This window comes from Dipodomys merriami, unplaced genomic scaffold (genome assembly GCF_024711535.1).
Source record: "Dipodomys merriami isolate MVZ:Mamm:240054 unplaced genomic scaffold, mDipMer1.0.p SCAF_1195, whole genome shotgun sequence".
Taxonomy (NCBI): domain Eukaryota; kingdom Metazoa; phylum Chordata; class Mammalia; order Rodentia; family Heteromyidae; genus Dipodomys; species Dipodomys merriami.
In genome coordinates, this window is record NW_027202488.1 from 62,860 (window position 1) to 85,326 (window position 22,467).

The 22,467-nt window shown below is 41.3% G+C and overlaps 1 pseudogene; it reads left to right on the forward strand.

The window, feature by feature from the left end:
* Positions 1–716: 716 nt before the first annotated feature.
* LOC138822958 (leucine-rich repeat-containing protein 14B-like) overlaps positions 717–22,467 on the forward strand; it is a 51,451-nt pseudogene continuing 29,700 nt past the window's right edge.

Below are 22,467 nucleotides of genomic sequence, written 5' to 3' on the forward strand. Positions count from 1 at the left end.
TTTTCTTTGAATAAAAAGGGATACAAAAGTTCTTAAAATAATAATAACAGCCATAATTAAAAATGCCATGGGTTTTTCTCTCAGAGGTTCATTGTTCTTAGTGTATAATAGATTAATTAACCTCTTTTCTTGTGTGTGTAAATGAAAGCTGCTTTTAGTTAGGACCTCTATAATTTTTCAGAGGTTAAAAATGATAAAATTTGATAAAACTAAGTATTTATTTCACTTATAGAACAACTTTCTCTCCTCAACCTGAGTAATTATTTATACTATACTATTGGAGTTAGATAATATTAATTAGAGGAAGGACTTTTTATCAAAGGAAGGGATTGCATAAGTTGTGGGAATACATGATGTATTGAGGAATACTTACAGGCTTCTGATATATTTTAGAAAAAAATTAAATTTAAGAGAATCTTCATCAGGCTGGGAAGTTGGCTCAGGGGTAGAGTGCTTGCCTGGCATGCCTGAGGCCCTAGGTTCAATTCCTCAGCATCACATAAGCAAAAAGAAAAAAGCCAGAAGTGGCATTGTGGCTCAAGTAGTAGAACGCTAGCCTTGAGCTGAAGAGCTGAGGGACAGTGCCCAGGCCGAGTTCAGGCCCCACAACCAGACCCCCCCACACACAAAAAAAGAGTATCTTCATCATAGAATCTACAGAAGTTAAATGAGTCGTGAACAAAGTTGAAGTTTGCCCAAACGCACAGAGTACAGAGATGAGACCAAAGTGGGTAAGTACTACCTGGATCTCCTTACTGTGAAATATCCTCCACATATTAATGGGATAAATGGAATTTTTCCCAAGCACACACAATTCATACCCTCAAGATAGAAGCGATTCCATTCAAGTATAGGCTTTGGAGGAATTTAACATTCAACAATAATTTTAAGAGATTCTTGATTATAGTAGACAAAAAGGATTATATTGACCTTTCAGTCTCAAAGCTTTATCCATATTAGAAAATCTTCAAAAAATGATTTTGTGACTTTGGAGAAAATAATTAACTATATATTAGGAAAATAAGTTCATAAAATGAAGAGTTGATGCGGAGTTATGAAAGACTTCATACTATTTTTCAAAGTCTCTTGGAATCAAAATCTCTTCTCAGTGTATTGAGAAAGTAGAAATGTATCTAGTGTTAGAATCATGGATACCTAAAACATTGAGTCATCCCAAAATTCATTGTATCCCTGAAAAGTACATAGAGTTCTAGTATCTTAATGGCACTCTCATGTGGAACCCAACTATTTGTCTTGGCATTTAAAACTGGGGAAGTGTTTTCCAGGGAATGAACCTTTAAAATATTCTTTTCTAAATAAAACAAAGGAAAAATCTTTCTTAAATAATTCTTTAAAAGGATTATCAGCTGCAGAGATCTGACCTTATGGGTATCCGGGATGTGCAGGTACAGCAATGCCTTTGTGGAAGGGCTCTGGGAATATGGAGCCACACTGAGCTCCTGGCTAGAATATGCTACCAACTACAGGCAGAGCCCTGTGCAGTTAGGTGACCTATTGAAGTCCTCATTTATTTCTTTGTCATTGAAGGCAACTTTTTTTTGGGGGGGGCGTCCGGTCGTGGGGCCCTTCTGGGCCTGGGCACTGTCCCTCAGCTCTTCAGCTCAAGGCTAGCGCTCTACCACTTGAGCCACAGCGCCACTTTCGGCTTTTTTCCTTTTGCTTATGTGGTGCTGAGGAATCGAACTCAGGGCCTCAGGCATGCAAGGCAAGCGCTCTACCACCGAGCCACCTTCCCAGCCCATTGAAGGCAACTTTGAGATAGTGGTGCAGGCCCTGGAATCAGCAGGTATGGCTGCTCTGCAAATGCACTGCCCCTCATTCAGGGAAGACAGCTTGAGCCCTGGGTAGCTTCTGCAGGTGTTAGGCCTAGCCAGGACAGGTTAGCTGTGCAAGCTGGAAGTTGCCCACAATGTGCGGCTACATGCTGGCATGTGCAGCAGTTGTTAGCCCAGGTGGGATTCCCTCGTCTGACTTCACTCATCCTCCCCATTAAGGCCTTTGACACACCCTTCACTTCTGTCCCAACTTCTAAGCATGAAGACTGCCTCCTTGGCTCCATCTCCTGAGAGCTCAGTCACATGACTTACCTGATAGAGCTGAGTGTGGCCCTCTCCATGCTGACAGGGAAGATCCAGATTCTCCTAGGGTGAATCTCAGATACTGAAAGGAGGAGGGATGGGTCAAGCACTCTGGTCATTGGCTTCACAGGCTGTAGGGGCACTGAGTGATAGGTAGAAGAACAGCTTATTCACAAAGCCCCAAGCTCAATGCTCTCTGGAGCTGCACATAAGAGAGCACAAAAGAGAAATAAAGAAGTTGGAGGACCAGGAGTGATCCAGAATAGTGAGGGACCTCAGGGGACTGCTTCTAGTTAGAAAGAGACAATGTGTAAGGTAGGCATCAAAACCAGGCTTGCAATCCCAACACTCAGAAGCCTGAGGAAGAAGGAAAGTGAGTTCAAGTCCAGCATGGATAACATGGGGAGACTGCCTCAAAAAACAAGGTCTGGAGGTGTAGCTCAAATATTAGAGTACCAGCCAGTGAGCAAAAGCATCAGATACTGAGTTTGAATGGTGTCTTGGTCTTCAAAATAAGAAAAGAAAGAGAGAAAGAGACAGACAAAGAGAGAGAGAGAGAGAGAGAGAGAGAGAGAGAGAGAGAGAGAGAGAGAGAGAGAGAGAGAGAGAGAGAGAGAGAGAGGAAGAAAGAAAGAAAGAAAGAAAGAAAGAAAGAAAGAAAGAAAGAAAGAAAGAAAGAAAGAAAGAAAGAAAGAAAGAAAGATAGAAAAAAAAAGAAAGAAAAAAAAGAAAGAAAAAAGAAAGAAAGAAAAATGAGGGCTAAAATGTGCCTTGATGCTACAGTGTTTGACCAGCACATGAAAAACCCTGGCTGTAATCCCTAGCATAGATAGGAGGAAGAGTGGGGGAAAGCAAGAAGAGCAGGACAGAGAGGGAAAGGGGGAGGGGGAAGGGAGAGGGAGAGGTCTCTGTGAAAAGAACATGCTAACTAATGGGTCTAGAATGTTGCTTTATAAGGCAAAGCTAACTATAGTGACTCCTGTAGCTGTCTATTGTGGTGCAAAAAAGTTCCCAACACTGTGTGACTGGCATTATCTCAGGTCAGGTATAGAAATCTGGCTCAGCTGGGTGACATGAGGTTGTTGTCAGCTGACTGTGGGACTGCAGTGTCACCCTGGCCTTTCTGAGCAGATATTAACCCAAGATCATTCATGAGAATTGGGGGAATGCCTGGCCTCCTCCATAAGCAGGATTATCATAAGGTCTTAGCTAATAGTTTCACCCATTTGCAGTTATGATATCAAGAGGGGCATGCACAGACAGTGAGGGACTCAGTCAGAGACAGGGCCCAGCTGCCCCTTTGCTGATGCTTGCTGCCAACACTATCTAAATCAGAATTATTGGATTGTGGATATGGTGCCTCAGTTGGGGATGTCTGGCTTTCCCTTCCTGGCTCTATAGTAATGGATTCTTCTATTGTTAGAGTAATGGCTCTTTTTTCTTACTAATGCCTCATTTCCTCTGTAGCAAGCTCTCAGAGTGGATGTTCTCTCCAGGATCATGTACATAACTCCTTTCATATGAAAATGGTTGTTGATAAAATCTGCCATTTAGGTGAGATGAAGACAAAGGTTTCGTTGGTTCAGGTTAATTCTGAACCACACAGCAAGCCCAGCAGCTGTAGACTGTCTGAAAGCAAGGGAGCCAGCCTGCATCCCAGTGAACCATATTTATGGACACAGACATTTGCATTTCATGTAGCATCATGTGTCACAAACTATTTTCATAGACTGCATGCAGTCAGGTAAGAACAAGACTTGCCCTGCAAGGTGTAGTCTTTGTTCTCTGTGACAGACAAGCAGATGGATTGCTCACATCCATTGTTGCTCACATGGAACTCCCCTGATTAGTGCTGATTATTCCATGTTCTACAGCCCGTTCAGGACATGATTGAGAATGCTGGACCTGGCCAATTGTGCTCTGAACCATGTGGACATGAACTTCTTGGCAGACTGTATCCATGCTGCCCAGCTGGATGTGTTGCACCTCAGTAGACACAATCTGCTTCATTTATATCCCTCTACTTTCCTCAAGCTCCGGCAACAGGTTGCCCAGATAGTGCGGGTGTGGACCCCAGTGGAGTGTGCTATTACCCATAGCTATGTGGTCATGATGATCCTGGGCCTGTGTTCCTGCCTCTATCTCTAGGAGCTCAAGTTCCTTGCTAACCTGCTGTGAGCCTGCACCCTCAAGCGCCTCTTCTCTGCACTGTGTAAACTCCCTGAACTTCATTACATGGAGTTCCTGGTGCCTAAGAAATACTACCTGGAGAGTACCAGGATGAGCTGGCCATGTCCACATATGATCAGTAGAAATATGCTTGATTGCAGAAGAGCTGCATGCCATGCTACTATGGGCCAAGCAGGAAGACATCCCCACCTCCCACCACTTTTCTGGAGTTTTCACCCAATAGTTAATGAGACCAGCCATGAGCTTGGTGCTTTCTTGTTTCAAACTTTCAAAACTGCTTTACAAAACTTTCCCAGGGGCTGGGAAGGTGGCTCAGTGGTAGAGCGCTTGCCTTGCATGCTCGAGGGCCTGGGTTTGATTCCTCAGCACCACATAAACAAAAAGAAAACCCCGGAAGGGGCGCTGTGGCTTAAGTGGTAGAGTGCTAGCCTTGAGCTGAAGAGCTGAGGGACAGTGCCCAGGCCCAGAGTTCAGGCCCCACGACTGGACCCAAAAAAAAAAAAAAAAAAAAAAAGAAAACTTTCCCAGAACATTAAAACAAGTAGAGTAGGCCCTTGAATTGTGCTAAGGAAATGTCTTGCATTTCAACCAGCCCTGTTGCCCAGAGATCAATCCCTATATCAGATCCTAAGGCTAAGATGTAAGCAACTGTAGTTTCAATGAAAAACCTTTGTTAGAGAAAGCTGTAGATACACATGACAGACAATGTAGGAAGAAAACATGCCTTGTAAATGTGACATCGGAAGCCCTGGGGTTCAATTCTTTTTCCTTTTTTGTGCCAGTCCTGGGGCTTGAACTCAGGGCCTTTGCACTGCCCCTGAACTTCTTTTACTCAAGGCTAGCACTGTACCACTTGAGCCACAGCACCACTTCTGGTGTTTTCTGCTTATGTGTTGCTGAGGAATCAAACCCATGAATTCATGCATGCTAGGGAAGCATTCTATCACTGAGCCATATTCCCAGCCTCCTGGGATTCAATTATAGGACTAGGTGAAGCTGTTACAGCAGAGGTCCAGGCATTGTGGTAGAGTGTTCAATTGGACCTAGGGCAGCATGTGCTGGAAGCAGTAACAGGGAAAATTCAGATCACTTGTCACAGAATACAAATAAAAGGTAATGGGTACATTTCTTATCAAGCATTGTTGCCTCCCACTTTGTTTCCTCTTACCATCCCTAATAAGAAATGTACTCATTACCTTGCTCATGTACTCATGTAATTGTAACTTCTCTGTAAGGTATTTTCACAAATGCGTGTGTGTGTGTGTGTGTGTGTGTGTGTGTGTGTGTATAAATACAAATAAAAGAAGATCTCATAGAAAAACAAGCAAGAGAAAAAGACTGAAAATGAAAAGTAAAATGGAAAGGGAACCCGACTTTTGGGCCTAGCAGAAACTCAGCAGATCTGGTAGGAATTGTTCTGCATGGTGTGGCAATATTTCCTGGAGAATGTTTGCAGGGAATAGAAGCAGGGCTGGTTTTTGGTTGTTACCAGTGGCTTTGTGCTTGTTTTGCTCTGCATCCAGCTCAGTGAAAGCCTGATTTGAGGGTATCTCATGAGTAAGAGATGCTCCAGTATTTCTTAGTAAAATTCATATTCCATTTTCTGCTGAGCAGCTAGATTCATTTGACCACCAGCCTCTACCACTCCCAAGCCTCGTCCTTTGGTTCTACTAATCAGAGCCAGCCCTAGCTCTGGGAACAGGCATTAGAACTCTATTCTGTTACAGTAACATTCTTACCTGCCAGTAGCAGTCAACAGAGAGACCCAGTTCTCCTTTAGAGATGCCAGAGACCTTCTGCAGCTAGCTGAATCACAACTAGCTACCAACACTTTTCTGTTCAAGAGTTCCGATGACTCTAACAGAAGTCACATACTGGGGACTCTTTTCATTGCTCTCACTAAAACGCCACAGCACTGTATAACCTGATGTCCCCACATTCTGCTGCAGGAAAGGTAACAGGCTGGAATCTGTGCAATTTGGCTTGAAAAATTTGTTACAGTGAGTGAAAGATTGATTCCTGCCTAATTCCTCCAGCTCAAGCAAGACACCAGGTACAAGAAAACAAGCGTGGCCACATGCCTGTCAGCAGGCAGGTTCCAATCAGTGCCTGGCCAAGGATATAACACTTGGTCCCCAGGGGACAATAGCCCTTCATCCAGTGTAGAACATTCAACTTGTGGGCCTGGTCAAGGAAGTCTCCTTGTGGCCTAAGAGAGCATAAGCCACTTTTTATTTTCTGCTTCTTTGTGAAAACAAGCCCTATATAAGTCCATCCAAAATATAGTCCCTCAAACAACCTCCAAACCTGAAAGGTCTATGCACCTTGCTGGCAATAAACAGTCCCCACCTGTTGATCATTGAGTCTGGCCTATTCCTTTTCTGTTTTCCTCCATTTTCTTAACAGTGAGAATGCTGAAACAGGAATGTGGGTTCAGGAGACAATCATTCCCAGGTTGCCAATGGATGTTCATGGCTACTTCTAGATTTTAGGTCTGATCCTACTCTATTCTTACTTTGAGGTTACCTGAGATATCCTTAAAACAAATTCCCCTCATTAGTGTCTAAGACAACTTAATCACTGTTATTTCAATTCTTACAGGGTCTGAGAATGAGTCCATCAAAGCGGGCTTAGAGATTAAAGAAGTTTGTTAGGTGTTACAGAAGTTGTCCTGCCAGGGACACAGTGTAGACTTGGGAGCTAACACTATGACCCTAAACATGAACACAGCCTAGGCTAATGAAGGCAAAAAACACAAGCAGGTACAAGCTGCAAAGTTCTATTAGTATGATAACATCAACTTTTTTTTCCAAACAAGGGACTTTTACAATGGCAATTTCCTGTTATTTCATTCCTCAGTTTCAAGCAAGAGATTATTGCATTCCTCAGTTCCCCATAAGAGGTTAATATTCTGACTCAGTGTCATTGCTTGGTCTTGGGGTCTTTAATCCTAAGAGATCCTTACATTCCCCTTTCTTTTTGTAACTGAGTCAAATTCTTGACTCTTTTTCCTGACTCAGGAGGCTGTACTGGGCCTGAAGGGCCATCAGCTTGACAGTCCCAATTATTTTTTCTATAAGTGATATCAAAGACTTAACCACACAGGAACCAGTAATAACAAGTAGAAGAAATAGTATAATTGCTGGTGGCTAGGGATACTAGCCACCAGGCCAAAAGGCTTTGAACCCATACTAGATCTAGTTTAGCAGATGGATGCTGGTGGAGTCCTTCACACAGTTTACCTACAACCTTTATGTTTTCTTCTCCAGCCGTGATTCATTTACACAGTATCAGCACTCTTCCCTTAGAAAAACATAGGTTCCCTCTTTGGAAGCTGTGAGAAGGTCTAGTGCCGTATGATTCTGCAAGGCCACCCCCGCTAGAGAGTTCAGTTGTCTTTGTATGCATGCCAGAGACACTGAAGAGGCATGAGTATCCTCATCTACCCTCTCCTCAAATTCTTGAGCAAGTTTTAAACTATGTCTTACAGCACCTCCAGCAAAAGCTGCTCCTCCAACAGAGGTAACCAGACTCACCCCTAACATTATAGGAATAAAATCTGTCCTCTTGGTTAAGAGGTGGCATAACAATCTCTGAAAATTTTCACTTTTGGTATAAAGATTTAATTGGGGAACTGCTGTTATCAAAATCCAAGAGGCCAAGGTTGGATTAATGTATGACCATAGGCTTCCATTGCACCAGAACATAGTAGGAGAAGGGGTGTGACATCAAGATACCTGAAGCAGTTTGTCATATTCCACAAGTTGAGTTGGTTGGTAAAATTAAATTGCTACAATCAGGGACATTACAATAGCAGAAGTAAGAAAACTGTCCCCTTGTCTCTGATTTTAAACTGCCAGTGGTAGTTAACATCATTTAGAGCACAGAAGCATAAATGAAAAATTATGATGAGATAAGTCTTAGCTTGAGAGGCTTTTCAGGGTCCATCCATTTGTCTCTTCTGGTAGCAGGGCCACATTAAGTGGTGAAGCGTGGATCCAGGACCAGATCCCATTCACCTTGACAGTGGTTGGAGCTGTTAGGATAGCAGTATAAGGTCCTTTCCACTGAGGATAGTTAGTTTTTTTTATGTCATATGACCCACACAGTGTCTCATGATCAGTAATTAGGTCCAACTACAGGGGCTGCCTGCAGGAGTGCCTGAAATTGGGAATGGAGTTCCTGTTGAACAGTCTGCAGTGCCTGTAAAGACTGGAGCAGTCATCTATGTCAACATTGCAGTTTTTAAGCGAGGATACAAGAAGGATGGTCTGCCAAACATCATTTCACAGGGCATAAACCCTTTGGAATAGACAATGCAATGGGAGCGCAAAAGGGCAAAGGGAAGGAGTCATTCAGTCATGGTAAATTTAAGAGAATCCCCTCTCACAACGAGTCTACCTGGCTGCTCTAATTAGCTAAACCAGCATCTAGATTGAAGTGGGTATATCCTTCCTCCCTACCATACAGATAAACATAAAGAATAGTTCCACATCAATTCACCCATCATGACTCTATGTATATGAAAGCTAGTTTAATTTCATACCAACTTACTCATAAGCTTCATTTTTAAGACATACTCCTACCATTTGTTACATACTTAAACTTTCTGGGGTTTGTCTTCTTCCCCTTTTCACTGTGACAAACATTTTAAGACAATCCTTATTTTTATATCTTTTTTTTTTAATCCAGATGAGATTTTTTTTCAATTCCTTTCTAAGGCTTTCTTTACTACACTCTTTCTTTCCCTGAGTTTCTTTGTGGCTTTTGGGCCCATTTTGCTTCTTTGGCTTGAGGAACCAGGTTATCAGAAATGCCTCAAGGCATCCCTTGGGTGGAGAATTTTGTTAAATTTTTAATTCTAATAGCAGGGGTGAGTTTCATTCCTCCTACTACCTCCATTGATAAAGATCTCTCCTTTATAGCTATTTTTGGAAGCGGCCTTTTACCACACCCAAACCAAGCAAGGATTTGATTGTAGAGTGGATTTCTAGTTTCCTAATCCTTGAAGTGCCTGAGGCAAGCCAGTGATATCATCCTTGCCCTCAATATCTACTGTGGGAATAGAGAGAGTTACTGGATATCACTGAAATAATATACCACAGACTCAGTTTCAGCAGATCCAAAGCAGCTTTCCACTGGGAAGCAGTCAGAGGTGATGGAGTCAGGCAGGAGTCCAGTCCACTGTCACTATGGTCAACATGGTCAGGATGACAACATAGATTTCCTTCCAGATGACTATAAGGCCGTCCTTGAACTTTATCCAGAAGGGTGGGTAGAAGCAGCAGCAGGGTCCCACACCGACTCAAAAGGGTTATCACACATTTTTCTGGGCTGCAAATTTCTACTAAGACTGGTTAAGGATATGTGGCATAGGCTTGATAGGCGGGTGTCCAGCTGGTTTTTAAGGCAACATTTGAGGCAGTGGCCCAGGACAATTGACCAGGGTGACAACTTTTATTAACTAGATAGTTCTTTTAATAAGGCTTGTAACCATTTCCAAAATGTGCAGTCTCCACACTTACACACTGTTAGAACTATGTCCCATGCCTCTTCCTTTTCAGGTAAGGAAAAAATGATTTCTGACCCCTTTTTGTGGCCATCAGTACTTTAATACAAGAACACATACACAAAGACATTAGAGAGGGATATGATACAATTCAAATAACATCTGGAGCTTGAAAATATTGTGCAAATGTGAATGTCTTAGAATCAGTAAATGAGAGTGGTTATATAAGATGTTAATAGTATGTTCATAATAAAAAAGCAGTGAAGAAGTATGTGGGAACTCTCACTACTCTTTGCAACTCTTCTTTGAGTTTAAAATAATTTCAAAACAAGAAGGCTTTCAAGACAAGATATGGCTTAAGTATATCCATCCCATATTTTTTGGTTTTGTTTTTGAGAAAAGTGTTAAATCTTTGAAGAGGAAGCATTCACCCAAAGGGAGACAAAACATTCAAATCCAACTTTGACTCCCTAACCTGTGGCATATATCTCTGAATTTTTTATTTCCCTATAACTTCTCAAAGAACAAGATAGTTCTCAATTTGACACTTCGAGATTTGACTCATGGAGGTCGTTGGCACCAAAGGTGAGCAAGTAAGAAGCAACATTAGCCAGGCACCAGTGGTTCACACCTGTAAACCTAGCTACTGAGGAGGCTGATCTGAGGATCACGATTCAAAACCAACATGGGCAGGAAACTCCCTGCAATTCTTTTTTATTTTGGCGTGGGGGTCGGGTGGTGGGGCCTGAACTCTGGGCCTGGGTGCTGTCCCTCAGCTCTTCAGCTCAAGGCTAGCACTCTACCACTTGAGCCACAGCGCCACTTCTGGCTTTTTTTTCTGCTTATGTGGTGCTGAAGAATCGAACCCAGGGCCTCAAGCATGCAAGGAGAGCTCTCTACCACTGAGCCACCTTCCCAGCCCTCCCTGTGATTCTTATCTCCAAATAATCACCAGAAAACCAAATAGAGTTCTCGACCTCAGCTGAAGAGCACAAGGACAACGCCCAATCCCAAAGTTCAAGCCCTACTACCACCAAAAAAAAAAAAAAAAAGAGAAACAACATTAAAGCTGTTTGTTTTTTGGGCTTTGTGTATAAGCTACACATCCCTCAATTGTGAAATCATACAGTTTGGCTTTCCTTACCATGCCTTTTTCTCATAATATTCTGCATAATCTCCACTTATTTATGATGCATTAGGCTGTGCAGCAATAAATAAGCCCCATGATGAAAGTACCTCATTCTGTTCACAGCTTTGTACCCAGTATTCAGGACAACACTTGATATTCACTGAAAAGAAAAGAGACCATTATAATAAGAGATAATGCCTCGATAAAAGACATAAGGTCTGGGGATATCAACTTCCCACCCCCGCCTCTACCTCGAGAGCCCTCAAACAAGCCCAGATGAGCTGGTTTCTAAGATGATGTCCAGGTCCAATAGGCACTTTGGGCAGGTGACGTCTCTCCTGGGGACAGAGCAGCCAAAGCTTTTGCAAAACTATTGCTGGAAACTTATTTTGGAACTCTTGTGACAAAAGAACACTGAGAATTGCTTTGATGTGCTGATGTTTTCATCAATTTCTTGGTATTTCAAAGACAAAATAGTCGAGAAGCCAGCAGCAACAGCTAGCTCTGCTCAAAGCTTCAGGGTAATCCGTTTGTATGACTCTTCTAGCTCCACTAGGATTAAGGTGCACTCCCATCCATAGATGGTGAATTTGCCAACACAATGCTACAAATGACCAGACTTCATTTCTTTAGACAGCCTAAGTAGTTTGTGTGTAAGTAATAGGTAGCTACCTCTTGCTGTCCCCTCCAATGTCCCTGGGAACATCAGCTTTTGATGTTACATTGGCAATATAGGAATTGTATACATGACCAAGGGTGGAGCCACAAAGAGGCACTCCAGCCCAGGAATGCTAGCTAGTAAATGGAGAGGCCTCATGGAGGGAAGACCATATTCCAAGCAATTTCCAATCTATGACTCTTTCTCTAAGCTCTTTTGGGAGGTCTTCTTTTTCACTGTTGTCTTTTTCATTCATTCCATATTAGCTGCAGCTCTGAGTGCCCAGTCAAAATCCTGGCAGATGGGATTGGGCAGAAACCTGAGTTACTGCCCAAAGAGGTATTATGTCTCATTCTCCCTAGAGACAGAATGCATCTTCCAAGAAAGCTTGCTCAGCCTTTTGGAGAGGAGCACACATGAGCTGAATCCTGACAACAGGAGGAAGAAAACTTCAGAGGAGGTTTCAGGAGCCAGGGGGCAGAAAAGTCTTTTTTGTTTGTTTGATTTATTATTAGTAAGTTTTATTGTGAAAACATTGTACAGAGGGGTTACAATTACATGAACAAGGTAATGAGTACATTTCTTATTAAGCATTGTTGCCTCCTTTTTTTCCCCTTACCATCCCTACCAGCCCAACACCCTCCCCCCCCCCCCGCTGAAAAGTCTTTACATTACAAGGGACAGTCACTTCCATAGGAAGTGTCTAAAGACTAGAAGTACCCTGTGGACAGTGTCAGCTGGCAAAGGCAGACTCAACCATCAGTTGATTTCATTCAGGCATAACATCCCAGTACTTGTAATATTCAGTTGTTGAAACTCAGGGGTTTGAGGACAACACAGGACTTACATCCAAGTTCACTGTAGAAAAAGCAACTGAAATGTGCTCTTTCCTAAGGTTGTAAACAAGTAGCCTTATTCAAACACCAAACAATAAAACCAGATTACATTATGTGTTTTCATGCGTATTTGTGTACATGCACAACAGACCTGGGCCTGTACATGGTCCCTGAACTTTATTACTTAATGCTAGCGTGTTCTGTCACTTGAACCACAGCTCAACTTCTAGTAGTTAAGTGAAGGTAAGGTTCTCGTGGGCTTCACTCTTACTAAGCTGACTTTGACCCACAATCCTCAGATCTCAGACTCCTGAGTTGCTAGGAATACAGGCTTGAGCTACTGGAATCCAGGGGTTCTTCAAATGCCAGGAATGGGATGGATAGATGACTAGTTCCAAGGTAATGATGAGATTATGCATGTCTGGGTAGAAGGTGAGAAAAGGGAGAAAGGATATAAAAAGATTGGAGCTAGAACATGGCAGGGAGATGCCTCATGTGGTGAAGGCTTCGGTAGGGTCTAGTGGGATGAAATCACAGGCTTTGAGACTGTCAGTTTTGGCTGCCTCCATCTTGAAACCATGGACAGAATGGGTAAGCTTTCTATGGCTAGAAGCCCTTTGGGTGATGACACAAACCATAGGAGGTGTATGAAGATAAGAAGTCACCCAGGGGTGGCTCACATTTGTAATCCTAGCTACTTGGAAGGATGAGATCTGAGGATTGTGTTTCAAAGCCACCCTGGGCAGGAAAGTCCATAGCCTCTTATATTTAATTAACCAGCAAAAAATTGGAAGCAGAAGTGTGGCTAAAATGGGAGGCTGACAACCTTGAACAAAAACAGCTAAGGAAGAGCATGAGGCTTTCTGTTCAAACTCCAGTACTGGCACACAAAATAGAGCATAGATAGACAGACAGACAGACAGAAAGATAGATAGATAGATAGATAGATAGATAGATAGATAGATAGATAGATAGATAGATAGATAGATAGATAGATAGATAGATAGATAGATAGATAGATAGATAGATAGATAGATAGATAGATAGATAGATGGACAGATAGACAGATAGACAGATAGACAGATAGACAGATAGACAGATAGACAGATAGACAGACAGATAGATAGATAGATAGATAGATAGATAGATAGATAGATAGATAGATAGATAGATAGATAGATAGATAGATAGATAGATAGATAGATAGATAGATAGATAGATAGATAGATAGATGGACAGATAGACAGATAGACAGATAGACAGATAGACAGATAGACAGATAGACAGATAGACAGACAGATAGATAGATAGATAGATAGATAGATAGATAGATAGATAGATAGATAGATAGATAGATAGATAGATAGATAGATAGATAGATAGATAGATAGATAGATAATGGACTAATGGACTAATGGACTTCAGGTACTGTAAGGAATATCCTATCTCAAGTTGGGAGACATGGACTGGAGATTGGGGTGGTCAGTCTTCAGTGTGCAACCATAAAGCTTCCCTATCTGATAGAAACCTGGTGGGAAGAAAAAGCCATGCCAGTGTGTCAGGGTGATGTCAGGGCCAGCTCTAAAGCAAGAAGGCTATCAGAATCTGTGTTCTGCCTATGAAGAAGAGAACTCATTGCTCTAGAAAGTGAGGGAATTGATACCTAAATTACCCATCTTGAATAGAAATGGAAGTGGAGTTGTTTTTACGATAACTTAATATTATGTCTAAGAGCTATTTCTGTACATACTACCTCCTAAATAAAAGCAGGTTTATTGACAAAAATACCAGTTACGTATGATTATACATTTCAATAAAACAATTGTAGTACTTAATACTTTAGGGAATATACTACAGTATTTGTTCTGAAAATGTTTATTCCCTATTTTTACCTGATACATAATGTACTATGTGCTACCACATGTTGTTCAGATGCATGTATAACATGGCATATTTTTTTAAATCAGAGTAATTCTAGTGTGAGTTAGTGCAAAGTAGTCAATCAGAACATGTGGTCTATAGAACTGGCAGATGGCATGATCAGCTGCTAAACCAAAGCTAGCTGACATGGATATGGGCGAAGAGGGCTACAGAAGAATAAAGAGTATGCTCAAAATGTTGAGTACATAAGGATGGGGCAATAAATCTTTGAAGTCATAACATTACAAGAAACAGAAAGGATAGCCACCAATCAGAAAGCCATCTTCAAGGTCTACAATTCTCCCTATTTAACCCAAGACCAATCTCTGTAATGAGGAAAATGGCCAAGATGGCTGACCTGGGCCGAATTGCCCTTTTCTCTGTGGTGTGTCTATAATATGTGCTCTTTGTTATTTTTCTCTTCTACTAAACCCTTCGATCATCTTTACATATGTTTTCTTCTTACCTGAATTCTCCTTATGCTGGATGCAAGGACCCAGGTTGGATAGCTGCCTTATAATTTGTGGTAACATGTAATGGATTCGATTAAGTATGTTTTATTCTGATTTAGGCTCAATGAATGGACACAATTCTATCTGTCTGTCTGATCTGTTCAAATACAACATTTATAGTGAACACAATAAAAATTCTGTCTTCAAGCCTTAAATATTTGTCATTACCTATCTGTCACCCTTGTATGTGAAGGTACACCTGAACCTCTTCTTCCTAAGTGTACTTTATACAAACATTTGGGACTACATAATTTCTTGAGCATGGTCTGGTTAGATGAAGACAGCTATTTGTGTTTAGACAGTATCTCAATATGTTGCTTAGGTGAGCCCTGAACTAGAGTTCAAGTGAGCTTCTGGCTTTAGGTTCCAGAATAGCTAGAACTATAGACATATGAGACAAGCAGAGATGGTCAGAAAAGATGATGCTAGGCGAAATGAACCCCAAGATAACTCTATTATTTTTAACACTTTGTTTTTGTTTTGCTTCCTGTGTCAAGAATACCTTTTCCTTTCAATAGGCATGTAGTATTTTAAGAATTGCTTTCCAGTTAGTTGAATACATGCAGTAATAATTTTATCACCTAGGTTATTTTTCCAGACCTTGCCTAGGACGGACATATGGTGCTGAGGCATGCTTGCCCAGAATATCTTCCTCTCTCTGTGACTTATTTTGAGGAATATTCAGATGTATTTAGCTGGGTCAAAGATGAGGCATATTTCATTACTTAATGTACTTTGTCAAGCTGTCCACAAAACATTTAATTAATTTGCTCTCCCAACAATAGATTCTAATTTCTTGCTTTCTCTGCAAATCTCACAGTATTTAAAAAAAGAAAAAAGAAAAAATTTCTGCCAGGTGCTGGTGGCCCACGACTGTAATACTTGTTACTCAGGAGGCTGAAATCTGAGAACTGTGGTTCAAATCCAGCCCTGGCAGGAAAGTCTGTGAGACTCTTATCTCCAATTAACCACCAGAAAACTGGAAGTGGAAATTTGGCTCAATGTGGTAGGGCTCTAGTCTTGAGCAAAAAAGCCCAGGGACAGTGCCTGGACCCTAAGTTCAAACTCTATGATCAACAAAAACAACAATTCTAATAGACACAGAGAACTCTTCTGATATTTGCTAAAAGCATATTTCTTTGTCCCCTTGCTTATATGTTATACCTCAGAAAGTAAGACAACTGAGAATTAAGGAATTTAAAATTAAAAGAGAACTCCACCTTCTAGGATTTCTATCTTGCCCCATTAGCAACACTGCTCCACCAGAGCCTTGCGTTACAAGAGAGATAGTATATACAAAGAAACTTGCATGAAATAAGGAAGGCAGAAGGAGGCTGTCCTCTGCTGCCATACCAGCACCCCAGGCATTGATTCCTGGTAAGCAGAGACACATCAGTGTGGAAGATAGTTGACTTTGAGTATTTTATTCTCTAGATAGAACTGGAGTATAGGGAAGTGGGCACTGAGCATGGAGCTAGTTAGCTGGCAGGCAGGAAAAGAGAATTTTATTTCAAGGTCAGAAAAGACAAATGAAGTGTAGGTTCACAGCTGGAGTCATAGATCCAAGTGCCAGCATTGCTGCTTACCAAGGAACTCAGGCTCATATCCCTGAGCCTCAGTTTATTTAAAGAGTGTTGAGTACAGTGTACTGTATCATCCTTGGCATTTGGGTGAATTGTAAAGGGAAACATGCAGGTAGGCAGAATTCAGGAGGCACATCAACTCAGTGAATGATTTTATTTCACAAATCAAGTGAGGCTTAAATTGAGGGCTTCCACATGTGTGCACCTCCTCTTCTAAGATCCCTAACAAGGGGCTAGGACAACTCTGTGTCTCTGTGGCCCTTTCGATCCCCTATGTTTTTCCTTTCAGTGTCTTTTCCAAGACAAGCTCTAGTGCATTAAGCAGCCTTTAATGTAGGCAAAAGAAACACTGAGAGCTATTCCCAATGCTTAGACAAGAATCTCCCACTGGCATTACTGATGATCTTGTCTAATGTAAAATCTCACCTATCCCCTAGGGTCATTAAGGCCAGCGATGGACACAGCTAAGTCCATCACTTTGTTGCCTGTATTTTCCATGCCACATATTAGTGAGATACCCCTTCTATTGTTCAGCTATCTTGGGGAGGGCAGAGATAGCTATGTCAGCAACAAAGAAAGGTACTTTCTGCTTTATTAAGCTGGCACAGGGAGGAGCTTCTCTGTGGAACAAGTGGCCAAGGATGCTGCTTGCTTCTATGGCAACCCAACATGCAGCCAGCATTCAGGGTTAGCTCTGTCCACCACATTTAACAGAACTGAAAAACGTGGCAGAATTTCTGTTATTTCTGAAAGACCAGGTTACACTTTAATCACTGGTTGTAATAGCTAATCTGAGAGGGTGATCTATCCCACTGCCCAGGGGCCTTGAAAAATTAGCTCAACTTCAAGGGTTACCCACAATGATTTCCATGGTGTCAAGTGAGTACAACATCAGCAGAGTGGGAAACAAATAAAAATAGATGCATTTGGGGCTATTCCAGTTTCCCATCCAGGAAACACGAATTCAAACAATCTTGAAAATACATTCTTAAAATATGGCTGCAGAATTTTAGCTCAAAAACACGAAGGAGAGATGGGAATTCCATTGCTTATTTGTCAGGACTTTTGATTGGGGCTGGCAAAAGGTGAACTGTTTTGTAAGACGTTGGTTGGGGTGAAGCCCCTGTCTCTGAGCAGGTTAGGAGAATGGCTTTACAGCCCAGAAGGATAGCAGAGGTTGGCAAAAATTTTTTCAGGGGACTGTAGTAAGGGCAGGGCTGGTCTACATCCCAGTTCAGCTGCAAATATGTCTGAAATCTGACCTGCTGCTTCCATTTTTAGTGTCTCAAAGCAATGCTTGACATTCTTCCTCGATAAATTGCCAATTTCTTCTGAAGCTCTCATATTCATTCTAATTGCCTATTATTCCCACCATAATATAAATAAGATAAATAAGCCATGTTTGCTGCAATTGCAATTTGTTGAAATTCTTATCTCTTTCTAAAAATTCCTGTATAGTTTTGATGGCTAAATGGTTATCTAGAAATATCTGCACAGTATCAACTTTGATAATTCAGGATTTTTTCTCTTCCTTTTCACTTTTGTTTCCCCTGAAGATTGAATCAAAGCCTGTGCATGCTACGTAGGTGCTATAGTATTTGAGTTATGTCCACAACCCCTTTTGTTTATACTTGGGGGTTATATAGTTCTGCTAATCTACTAGGGCTGGACTTGAACAAGAAATCTTCCTACTTTGGCCTCCAAAGAAGACAGTATTATACCTATATACCAGAACACATAGCAATTTTTTATTATTGTTTTTTATTGTGAAAATACCACACAGAGGGATTACAATTACATGGGCAAGGAAATGAGTACATTTCTTATCAAGCATTGTTGCTCCTCCTTTGTTTCCCCTTCCCATACCTTCCCATTTCCTCCTCCCTCCCCCCCTCCCCGCTAAAGTGGCAAAGTTTCTTTTTTTTTGCCCCATGACCGACAAAAAATAAAATAATGAAACACATAGAAAATTTTTCTAGCTAAAATCTCCACAGGATCTATTTGTATATGAAAGAATTTTCCACAATTATTTGAAACTCATTAAAAAAAAGAGAATGTACCAAAAAAACGAAAAAATCACATAGTACATTAAAAGTGCAACAACAGGATGGGATGGTGGCTCAGTAGTAGAGTACTTGCCTCTATTTATTGCAATCATGTGGCCCTGGGTTCAATTCTTCAGCAACATCTAAACAGAAAAAGCCAGATGTGATGCTATGATTCAAGTAGTAGAACATTAGCCTTGAGCTGAAGAGCTGAGGGACAGGCCCCAGCCCAGAGTTCAGGCCTCATGACCACCCGCCCCCTGCCAAAAATAAAAAATAAAAACAAGTAAATTTTTTGTATTTTCTTCCCACTATGATATATCCCCTGTTGTCACTGTATTTGATTTTGGTACTCTGGTATTTTATATACATTTATCTGAATAAGGAAAAGGAAGGGGAACAACAGAAAGGTGAGAAAAGATGACAGAGCAGCAATATACACAGAATAATATGTCGGAAATGATTGTACAACTTGGGGGGAAGGTGTAAGAGGGGAGGGAAATTATGAGAAAAATGAGGGAAGTGGTAACATGTTTGAGAAGAAATGCACATTCTACTTTACTTAGGTAAATGTAACCCCTCTGTACATCATCTTGAAAATAAAAAAAAATATGAGTAAACATATGAATGATTAAGTGCTTGCAGCTGCACTAGTTCAAAAGACAGTTACCTTGATGGAATGCCATATGCATTAAATAATTGATGGTGATGTAATTAGCAAAGCAGATCTGTAGAAGGTGCATTTCTCCAATGTTTCAATTAGAGAAGATGGAAAAAGTTTCAAAGTAGATCACTGGACAACATCATTAATGTACTAAATTGCATGTAAATGCACATTTAAAAATATCTAAGTTGGCAATAGTAGATCTACTATGTGATCTTGTCCATATTTATTGCAATCATTAAGAAAGCTGTAGGTCCACCAATGATGAATGGGTAAAAGAATAACACAATCCCTACGTATGTGTGTGTGTGTGTGTGTGTGTGAGTATACACATTTTTGGTTATGGGGCTTGTACTCTGGGCCTGGGCGCTGTCAGTTAGCTCTTCAGCTCAAGGCTAACACTGTACTTGAATCACAGTGCCAGTTCTGGTTTATCTTGTGGTTTATTCGAGATAAGAGTCTCATGGAGATGGAATTCCGGGAAGATGGAGGAGCAGAAGCTGGAGTCTAAACAAGCTCTTGCATAGAAAGCAGTTTTAGAGTTCCAGTGAACAGTCCTAAGCCAGAGAATCACACCAAGTGTGCCATCACAGAAAAGAGAGTCAGGCCAGAGAGAGAAAATCCAGGCTAGGAGACAGATCTGAGCTCTTGCTAGCAGCTGCGGCGGCGGCGGCAGCGGCGGCAGCGGTGGTGGCAGCGACTGCAGGGGCCATACCTGAACCACAGAGAGTCTGGGATGAAGGAGCCAGATGCAGCGGGCAAGTGGATTCTACTCAACACCAGCAAGAACCGACAAGGAGCGGACATCTTCATCCTGCAGTTCAGAGAACCAGAGATGACCCAGGAACCAAGACTCGGCGGGAGTAGAAGCCTGACATCCTCACTCCTTCCCAGGGAGCAGAGGAAGGAAGGCCACCCCTCCCACCCCCCCATTACCGGAGATCTCCATCTTGGATACCGACAAAGCTCGTTGGAGCTGCTAGCCCCAACTCAAGCCTTGGAATAAAACAAGTCATTTAGCAGGTCAAAAGAACTTAACGACGGCATGACCTGCCAGACTCAGCTCCACCCAGGGAAAAGTCACCCAGCTCAGGCGCCAGCCCTAGCAGTGGCTTTCTTCACTGGGTAATCAGAGCCAGAAGCTGCCCCTCCCTTCAGCAGCCTCGACAATCAATTGAAATTCAGTAAACAGAAACCCTGAGAATGGCTCCAGAGTGGGTGCTGTGAATTTCTCACAAACTAGCCAGCGTGAAAAGCTACTGTTTGTTGAAAGGCCTCAACTCTACCCAGAACCTAGCTTCATCACTGCAACTCCCTCTTTTGTGATTCTCAAAGTAGATCTGCCTCCCATTGAACTAGCCTTGGAGGAGGATCGCAAAATCCTGGGTAAAGCAGAGCATGTTTCTGCCTGTTAGAAAAAACTGACTTAAGAAACCAACCAAGACACAGGACCACAAGCAGACCAGAGACTCCAACAAGAGGCTGGTTACATACACAAGGGAGATACTGGATTTTTCCCACCCCTCCCCAAAAAATCAAAGAACTTTCTTCCTCCTCCTCCTCCTCCTCCTCTTCTTCTTCTTCTTCTTCTTCTTCTTCTTCTTCTTCTTCTTCTTCTTCTTCTTCTTCTTCTTCTTCTTCTTCTTCTTCTTCTTCTTCTTCTTCTTCTTCTTCTCCTCCTCCTTCTCCTTCTTCTTCTTCTACTTCTTCTTCTTTTGGTACCTTATATAATTTTTTTTTTCTTTTCTAAAACTTTTTTTAATCTTTAATTTTTGCGTTTTTTAAAAAAAATTGTTTTCCAGTAACTTTTTATTCCTCTTATAATTTTTATTTTAGGGATACATGAGTGTGCGTTTTTCTTTCTTTTTTTGTTTTCTTTCTCTTTTTTTCTTTTTTAATTATCTTTTTGTTTTTTGTTTAGCTCTACTGGAATGCTGATCTTTTTTTCTTCCTTTCTTGTCCTTTTCACCATTTCCTCTCTTTTCTTCTTCTTTATGTGACTTAATTGTTGTCCTGCACATCCTCAGATAAACTCTTAGTTGACTATTAGACAATATCCCCCATTGTGTACACACTTAATCCACAAATTTATTACTCAATTCAAAACCTCTGAGGCTTAAATTCCTTAATAGCAGTACTACCTCTTTATACCTATATAATATTTTAAGCATTTTTATTTTTATTTTTATTTTTTTGGTCGGTTGTGGGCCTGAACTCTGGGCTTGGGCGCTGTCCCTTAACTCTTCAGCTCAAAGCAAGTGCTCTACCACTTGAGTCACAGCACCATTTCCGGCTTTTTATTTATATGTGGTGCTGAGGAATCGAAACCAGAGCCTCATGCATGCAAGGCAAGCACTCTACCACTGAGCCACCATCCCAGCCCCTTAAGCATTTTTATTTTTAAGTTTTTCACATCTCCTTTATATCCGTCCCCTTCTCTCAATATATTCACGTTCTTCTCTAAATAGATTGTTTTTGTTCTGCATAATATTATTAATTTTTACTTTTATATTTTTTCTATTCTCTTTCTTTTCCCTTTCCATTTCTTCTTTTTTATCTCTCTACTTTCATCCTACACAACCTATTTCCTGCTTTGAGATTAGGACTTAGTTAACTCTCACTGTGCCTTCCCACATCAATCTATTACTTTTTTAAACCACATCTCTCCCTAACCCTAATAATTTCTGGTTGTGAAAATTCTTCTTCCCGGTACGTAGCCCATTAACATATAGTTGTTTGATGTGGAATAGATGTATCTGTTGAACTAGATTGTATCTGTAGACTATTGTGTGTGCAAATTCAGACTTTGGTTGATGCTTGCCTTAAGATAGTGTACTAGCACAACACTGGAGCTCTTTTCATCTCAAACGGGCAGAGTAAGCTGGAAAAACACAAGAAAAATGGCAAACCCGGGTATCTCAATTCCCACTCTTGATAACCAGGGGTAGGAACAAATAATGAATAATCCAGAGGAGAGTTCCCAAATAGCTCTACAAACACTGCTGGCAAAAATGATAAATGAAAAGATTGAAAACATAAAAAGGACTCTGTATGAGCGTGATAGGGAGAGAGAGGAGGCAATCCAAAAGTTTATACAGGAATATCATAAGCGCGAGGAAGCTACTCAAAAATTGATACAGGATTTGAGTGAGCAGCATGAGAATACACAAAGAGAAAGGCAGGAATGGCATGAGCAGGCTGAGAATACTCAAAGAGAACTACAGGAATCCCACAAAAGGGAGGAAGCTAGCAAAGAGTAATACAGGAATTGAGAGAGCAGGATGAGAATACACAAAGATCACTAAAGGAATTCATGGAATAC